The following is a 7,368-nucleotide window of genomic DNA, read 5'->3' on the forward strand; positions in this document are numbered from 1 at the left end:
GCACTTGGCTCTGCGTGTGTCAGGTGGTCCTCACTGGCGCCTTTAACTCAGGCAGAGGCAACCCCGACCATCCCGGCTGTGTAGACAGGAAGCTGAGGTTTAGAGAATAAAGCAACTGGGACAGCTAGAAACAGACCGGTTGTGACTTGATCTGGGGTCTCTCTGACTCTCGCTCTGTGCTGTCTCATAATAAGCGCTGATGATTGTTCTGGGACATGGGCATGGGGGAACAGCATCAGAACCCCAAAAACAGGAGCACAAAGGACAGGCAGGACTGGCCCACTTAGCTCTGTCCATGAGGTCAATCAGGGGGCTCTAACCAGTGTGCCTCTGCCTGGCGCCAACTTTGGGGCCTCAGAGGTTTTTATTTTCTTTTTTTCAATCAAAAACTGCTTGGTGTGGCCTACACCCCAGGGAGCCCAGCTGTCTGGCAGCACGTCCCCAAGTCTCCCCCCAGAGCGGGAGAGAGGGTGACTGGGATTGTGGGCTTGGTGGCCAAGCCTCACCTTCTCCTGGTAGCCCGGAACTCCCTGCTGGAAAGGGGTTCTCTGCATACACCCAGAATCCCCTGAGTCAGAGTCTGGCAGGGCAGGGCCCGTCCAGTCTGAGAACCGCACACACAGGAAGGAAAAGTCTGACCTGGAGGAAGTGGCAGGAACAGACCTAGCAAAGGCCCCCCAGAAAGGGCAGAGGGCCAGTCACTGTGCAGAGACACCCGCAGCCTGAACAAGACTCGTGGACCCTTCCCCAGCCTCTCACAGTGACAGCCCAGCCCTGCCCTCTGGCCACGTGACCATTCTGAACCTGCCGAGCAGCACCTGACAGATGCAGGGTCCCCCCCTCCAGGGTCAGCTCTGCCTGTCTTCATAGTCATGCACAGCTCCCCGCCCTTCTGCAGGGTCCTTGGGGCACCCTGTTTCTTGACACACCTGCACCCCTCCAAGGTGTACTCAGGCCAATTCCAAGAGCTGATTTTTTTTTCTTTTCTTTTTTTTTAAGATTTATTTATTTATGCATGCAAGAACTGGGGTGCAGACCAGAGGTGCAGGACTCACCAGAGACAGAGTGGGGAGCAGAACAGGCAGACTGACTGAAACACACTGCTGAGGGGAGCAGTGGGGAGACAGGAGAGGTCTGCTTGCCATGTGGGTAGCTCCCTGGCTGGGGATCGAACTCATGCTGCAGTGGCTGCCAATAGCTTCGTAATACTGAGACTTAACCCCTTGCGCCATCAGGGAGGCCCAGACTCCCTAATTTTTCCCAGCAAACAGGTTATTGAATGGTTTTCACTGCAGGCTATCCATTTTCTTTGACTGTCCGAGCAGGGTTTACCAAGGTCAGTGGTTCAGTGGGGGTGACCCCCGGAGGTGACCACAGGCATGTAATGAAGCACTTATACTTGCACTTCCCCCCAGTTGGGACCATGTCATAGTCTTGTTCAACTCTAGTTCCCTAATACCTAATGCAGTGTCTGCTCCTTCATCATTTTCATCACTATCATAACAACAGTAGTAAAAGGTAACATGTATTGAGCACCTAACTTTAGTTGTATGAGCTCATTTAATCATTCCAGAAGCCCTATAAAGCTAGGGGCTGCATTCCCCGTGTGTAAAAGATGGGAAACCGAAATTAAGTTTCTTTCCCAGAATCCCACAAATGATGGGCCCGAGATCTGAGCTCTGGCATCAGACCCAAGGCTTAGCCCCTATGTGATAGACGTCCGTTAACCCTTGAATGATGTGCCCTGACCAGAACTGTTATAGGACAGGGAGAGGGGCAGCCCAAACCCCGCAAACCTGCCTATTCTAAATGGGTTCTGCCATCCGCCGCATCCACACAAAACATAGGAGACTTTAATGGGAAGGAACTTTAATACAACTAGGAAACAATACAGGAAAGGCAAAGAGTCTAGTTTCTAAATGAAGCACCCAAAGTGACCCGTCCCCTCGTGGGTAAAAGTCCATCCAAATGGGATTGGCCCAGAGCAAGGCCCCAAAGCCTGCCCCAAGTCTAAAGCATCTTCCAGTGGGGACCCACAGCAAAGGGCCAGAAACTACCAGACAAGCCCGGAAGGAAAAGAGCAAAATCAACATCAAGATAAAAGCTGCCATTGTCACCTCCCTACGGGTCTCACCCATATCTGTGTCACCCAGTCCACGACCAAAAGACAAGCGCAGTTTCTTCACGTGTCTCTAGGCTCCATGCGCCTCCTCCAGGTCTCCTTCTGGCTCCATCCTGCTTCCTTCCTCAGTCTCTTCTGCAGCTTCTCCTCTTGCTGCTCAGCTCCACCCTCCCTTGGGTGGGGCAGGGAACCTCCCCCTTTCCTGGGGACCACCCTGTTACAGAACCACCAGACACTGTCACACATTTCTTTTTTATCTCCCATTAGGTCTATTTAACATGCACCCACATTTGGGTTCTGAATGAAGCATAAGAGATTTTTATAATTTGGACCTCCCTGGTGGTACGAGGGGTTAAGTCTCAGCATTATCAAGCTGTCTCCAGTCACTACAGCACGAGTTCCATCCCCAGCCAGGGAGCTGACCCACATGGCGCAGCAGACCTCTCCTGCCGCGCCCGCTGCTCCCCTCAGCAGTGTATTTTGTCAGTCTGCCTGTTCTGCTCCCCACTCTGTCTCTGGCGAATCCTCTCACCCCCCCCCACACCTCTGGCCTGTACCCCAGCTCTTTCTTGTATGCATAAATAAATAAATCTTTTTTTAAAAAAAATAGATTTTTATGATTTTGCTGTAGTAAATGTAACTCATTCAATTTAGGATTGATTATCTTTTCTCAGCGACCATTATGTAAACTTGAGAGCTCCCCGGGATAGATCTAACCTGCGCATTATTCCCAAAGGTCAGGAAATGTTTATGAATTCCTCCTCGATCAACAATTCCCCGAACTCCACTCTGTTTTTTCTCTTACCATCTCACTTACTATCTCTAACTATCTTAGAATTCATTTATCAATGTATCTGTTATTTGCCCACAAGTACGGGAATATTGGTCTTATTTCTGTCTGTGTGTTTAATTGGTTTAGCTTATGTCTCCCTCATGCCTAGAACCGTGCCTGGCACAAATAAGTTGCTCAAAATCTATTTGTTGACTGATTGGAATCAACATTTGCTTCCAGAATGAATGGATAACTGAGCGAATGACTGAATCAGGGAATGAGCGAGTGGGCCAGTGAATACTGACTGAACGGCCATAGAAGACCAACTCCATTATTTTGATTTCGTGGCGTTATTTTTTTTTTTATTTTTGGTGCCAGTAGTGTTTTCAGGTTTCAAACCTTTCTACAAGTCTGGGGAGCCTGAGGGGTTTGTGTCACTCTGCCTAAAACACAGCACAGCCCTGAAGATCCAAAACAATGTCTTGCTGTCTTTCCTTTCTCTCTTAAAAACCAACATCAACCATAAGCAGCCCCAGATAAGACTGGCAATGAGGCAGGAAGCATTTAAAAAAAAAAAAAGAAAAAAGGAAAAACTCCTGGCAGCTTTAATATAGCAATATTTCTAGCAATCTGCAGGCAGGTTCAGTGAGCTCCATTACATGGAGACAACACATGTGACATGCCTATAACAGGCCCGGACCCCTGGCTGTTATTACTTCCAAACTGGGGTGCACTAGATAAACGCAGGCATCAGGCACCGTCCCTCCCAGTCAAGCGTCTGTGGCTCAGTTCTCAGAGCTGGGCCAGGCGAGTAATTATAGCTTCCCTCTGTGGTGTGCAGGGCAGGAGGCTGATTTAATAAAGGAAGCCTGCTGTCTGTCTCCAGCCTGGCTCTGACTCATGGAACCAGGGAGTCCCAGAAACGGGACCCACAAGGGTGGTGAGCAGCTGGGGGGGTGGGAGGTGACGGTGACTGGCAAGTGAAGCCCAAAGGCCTGAGAATGAGGAAACTCCCTGCTTGGCCTGGAGGAACCTGCAGCTGGAGCCAGAGGAAGTGAGGCTCAGACAGAGCAGCTGCTGTTCCAGCAACTGCAGCCGTCACCGCAGCCTTGAAAGGAGGCCCCTGTGTGCGGAGATGTAAAATAGAAAGGGTTCGTAATTTTCATATTCAAAATTAATTGGGGGGAAAGCTGAATTGCCGCTGCCAGGGACAGCCGCTTTTGTGTGACAGTGGGGGGGGGGGCTGGCTTCTTCTAGGGGGGGCTGGGTTGAGGGAGTGTGGGGTGATGAGCGTCCTGGGCACCCGGTTGCCCACTCGGGCGGGGGACGCAGCTCGTGAGGTCCTGTGACCCGGGAGCGGCCTCAGCCGCTGCAGCCCCGCCTGGAGTGGATCTGGATTCCACTTCAGAAAGGTCACCAGAGGTCACTGTATCCTTCCTGCGGCCTCCAGCAGCTTCTTCCTCCTCCCCTGACCGTCAGCCAGACAGAGACAACTTGACCTCCTCCTCCAGGCCCCGTGGGGCCGGAGATTCCGGCTCCCACCCCTTCCCTTCCTGCTGAGTCACCACCTCCCGGTCAGGTGCTCCTCCCCGGGGCCCTCTGAGAGCACCTTGACCTACATTCCGCCTCTGCGTGACAGCCTCGGCTAACTGTCCCGAGAGGGCCCGCCAGGCCGCGGGCGCCGTGCCGGGGCGGCTGGCAGCCCCGGGCAGCAGACAGGCACCCCGGCCGTGGGAGGGGGTGCCCCTCCTCTGAGAAGGGGAAGGAAGACTGGACAGGCCTGAAAATGGAAAGTTCGGAGGAGGAGGCTGGGCGGGCAGCCGCGGGGTGGTGAGTTGAGTCAGCTGGGAAAGCTCCAGCCGCTCGGTGGCTTCCTCCCCACCTGCCGGGCCGTGGCCCCGTGCCAGGCCCCGGCTGCCCGGGCGGGCCTGAAGGACAGATGCAATCCCGGCCCCAGGGCTGGGTGATGTCTGCCCACGGCCAGGGAGAGGTGAGAAACTGCACATCGCGGGCTGAGCCTCGCTGACTCATCGCATGATCCAGCCAGAAAACGCCCCTCGCCCTCCACAGGAACCAAGTTCCCTCCCCAGATCACCCACAAAATGGCCTCTGCTTATTTCGTCTGTGGGTCCCCTGTGCAGCTGCCGCCAGCGCAGGCTTTGTGTCCTCTGGAGGGGTGGAGGGTGGGGGTGGGGGGGTGTTGTGGGGGGGAAGTCAGGAGAGAAGTGCTCAGAATGGAGTGTTAAGCCGCCTGCTCCGGTGCCAAGCCTCCCAAAGCCATGTGAACTGAGATCACAGCTCCTGTTAAGACAGAGCGGCTCTGAGCCTGGAGTCCTTCGTCACTGGCTGGTTTTACCAGTTAAGTAGCCCCGTGGCCTTGGCCAGTGGCTGAAGCCTCAGTCTTCACTGACACATGGGGGTTTCACTGCAGCCACAGCACATCAGGTGGCGTGAGAGTTGGGCATGTGTGTGTCTAGGACGGTAACCATATATAATGCTGCATAGCTGTGTGCTATCTTTCTTCTAGATTGTTTACCCGCCTCCCCTTCCCATCTGAGCAGATTCTTTTTTGTTTTATTTTATTTATTTATGCATACAAGAGCTGGGGTGCAGGCCAGAGGTGCAGGGGTGAGAGGATTTCCCAGAGACAGAGTGGGGAGCAGAACAGGCAGATCCACTGAAATCCACTGCTGAGGGGAGCAGTGGGTGAGACAGGAGAGGTCTGCTGTGCCATGTGGGTAGCTCGCTGGCCGGGGATCAAACTCGTGGTACAGCGGCTGGTGATAGTGCTGAGACTTTAACCCCTGTGCCACCAGGGAGGCCCCTGAGTGGATTATTTTATTGAATGTCCCAAGCCTGGGTGTGTTTATAAGTGTAAGTAGAGGATTCTGGTCTGTGGCCCACACCACCTGAAGGTTAGCTGAGCCCGAGGGGTAGTTAAACATCGTTTTATTTCTTGAGATCAAGAAAGGCTGTGCTCGTATCATCCTTTGGATAAAAATCTGCACATCTGCGTTAAGTCCAATCTCATAATCAGAATATAAATTTACACACCTACGGCCTGGTGCACAGCGGGCGCTCGGTGGCAGGCAGGTGCAGGAGAGATGGGTGGGAGGGAGGGCGGCAGGAGGAAGGAAGGCAATTAGGAAATAGCAACAGAGCTGGATTTACCAGGAGGCTAATTAAATGTAAACTTAGGACCCTTCACTTGCTGCTTCCCGTCCAAGACGTGTAATCTAATTTTTAATTCACGAAACCTTTCCAAAGAGCTCCTAGGATTGCAGACTCTTCAGGTCCCACCACACCTGGATCTGCCCCTGTACCTTTGGTCTCCAGGGGACCCAAACTTTGTTCTGGGTGGGGATCCTGTCTCCTCCGTGAACACCACACCTAAAATTGGCAGGAGGATCCTGTGGGCACCAGGCAAGGTCAGCATCCTAAGGAATGAGGCCCAGAAAGACAGCATGTGGGGAGTGAGCAGGGTGATTGGCCAGTTCCTATTGAATATTGAGGAATCAATATCACACTTGTAAACACACTCAGGTTTGGGATATTCAATATTCAATATCGTGGAATCCTTCGTGGGACTCCTGGAGCTCTTCGTCTCTCAGTCTGCAAGGGCATTGCACAGGGCAGTGGTGAAACAGTGGCTTGTGATCTGGAATCCCCACCCCCCAACACTGGTCCCGTCTGGTCCTCCTTGGCCTCTCTCACTAACATGTTGTGTGGCCTCCGTGGTGTCATGTAACTACTCGTTGGGCCTAAATTTCTCTGCATTTAAGATAATGGTAGGTGACTTCAGAGTGCTCCGTTCAAGCTGCCCTGTTCCCCACTGTATAATAGTTATTATTATTATTTAATGATAATTGCAAATTGACATAGTACTTAGAGATGACAAAAAATGAAATACCCGGTCGTTAACATAAATTCCCCAGGTCATCCAACTAGAAAGTGGCAGACTTACAATTCAAATCACTCTGAGGTCTCAAAAAATACTTTCTGATCGGTAGGCTTTGTTTTTTAGAACAGTTTTGCAGAAAAAATTGAGCAGATAGAGTTTGATGAATGAAAAAAATCAAAGAATGAAGTGTCCCTCGACTGACCAAGACCATATTCATTACCCAGAGTTCCTGGAAAGGGACCCCATGCTTGTGAGCTCTCTGTGTCTCTGTGTGCAGTGTTTTATTTATTTTTTTAAAGATTCATTTGTGTATGCATACAAGAATTTGGGTTACAGACGCCAGAGGTGCAGGGGGTGAGAGGATTCACCAGAGACAGAGTGGGGAGCAGAACAGGCAGATCTGCTAAAATCCACTGCTGAGGGGAGTAGCTGGGTGATAGGAGAGGTCTGCTGCGCCCTGTGGATCAACTCCCTGGCCGGGGATCCAACTGATGCTGCAGTGGCTGCCAATATCTTCACAGTGCTGAGACTTAACCCCTTGCGCCACCAGGGAGGCCCTGCACGCAGCATTTT

This window comes from Talpa europaea (genome assembly GCF_964194135.1).
Source record: "Talpa europaea genome assembly, chromosome: 16".
NCBI lineage: Eukaryota > Metazoa > Chordata > Mammalia > Eulipotyphla > Talpidae > Talpa > Talpa europaea.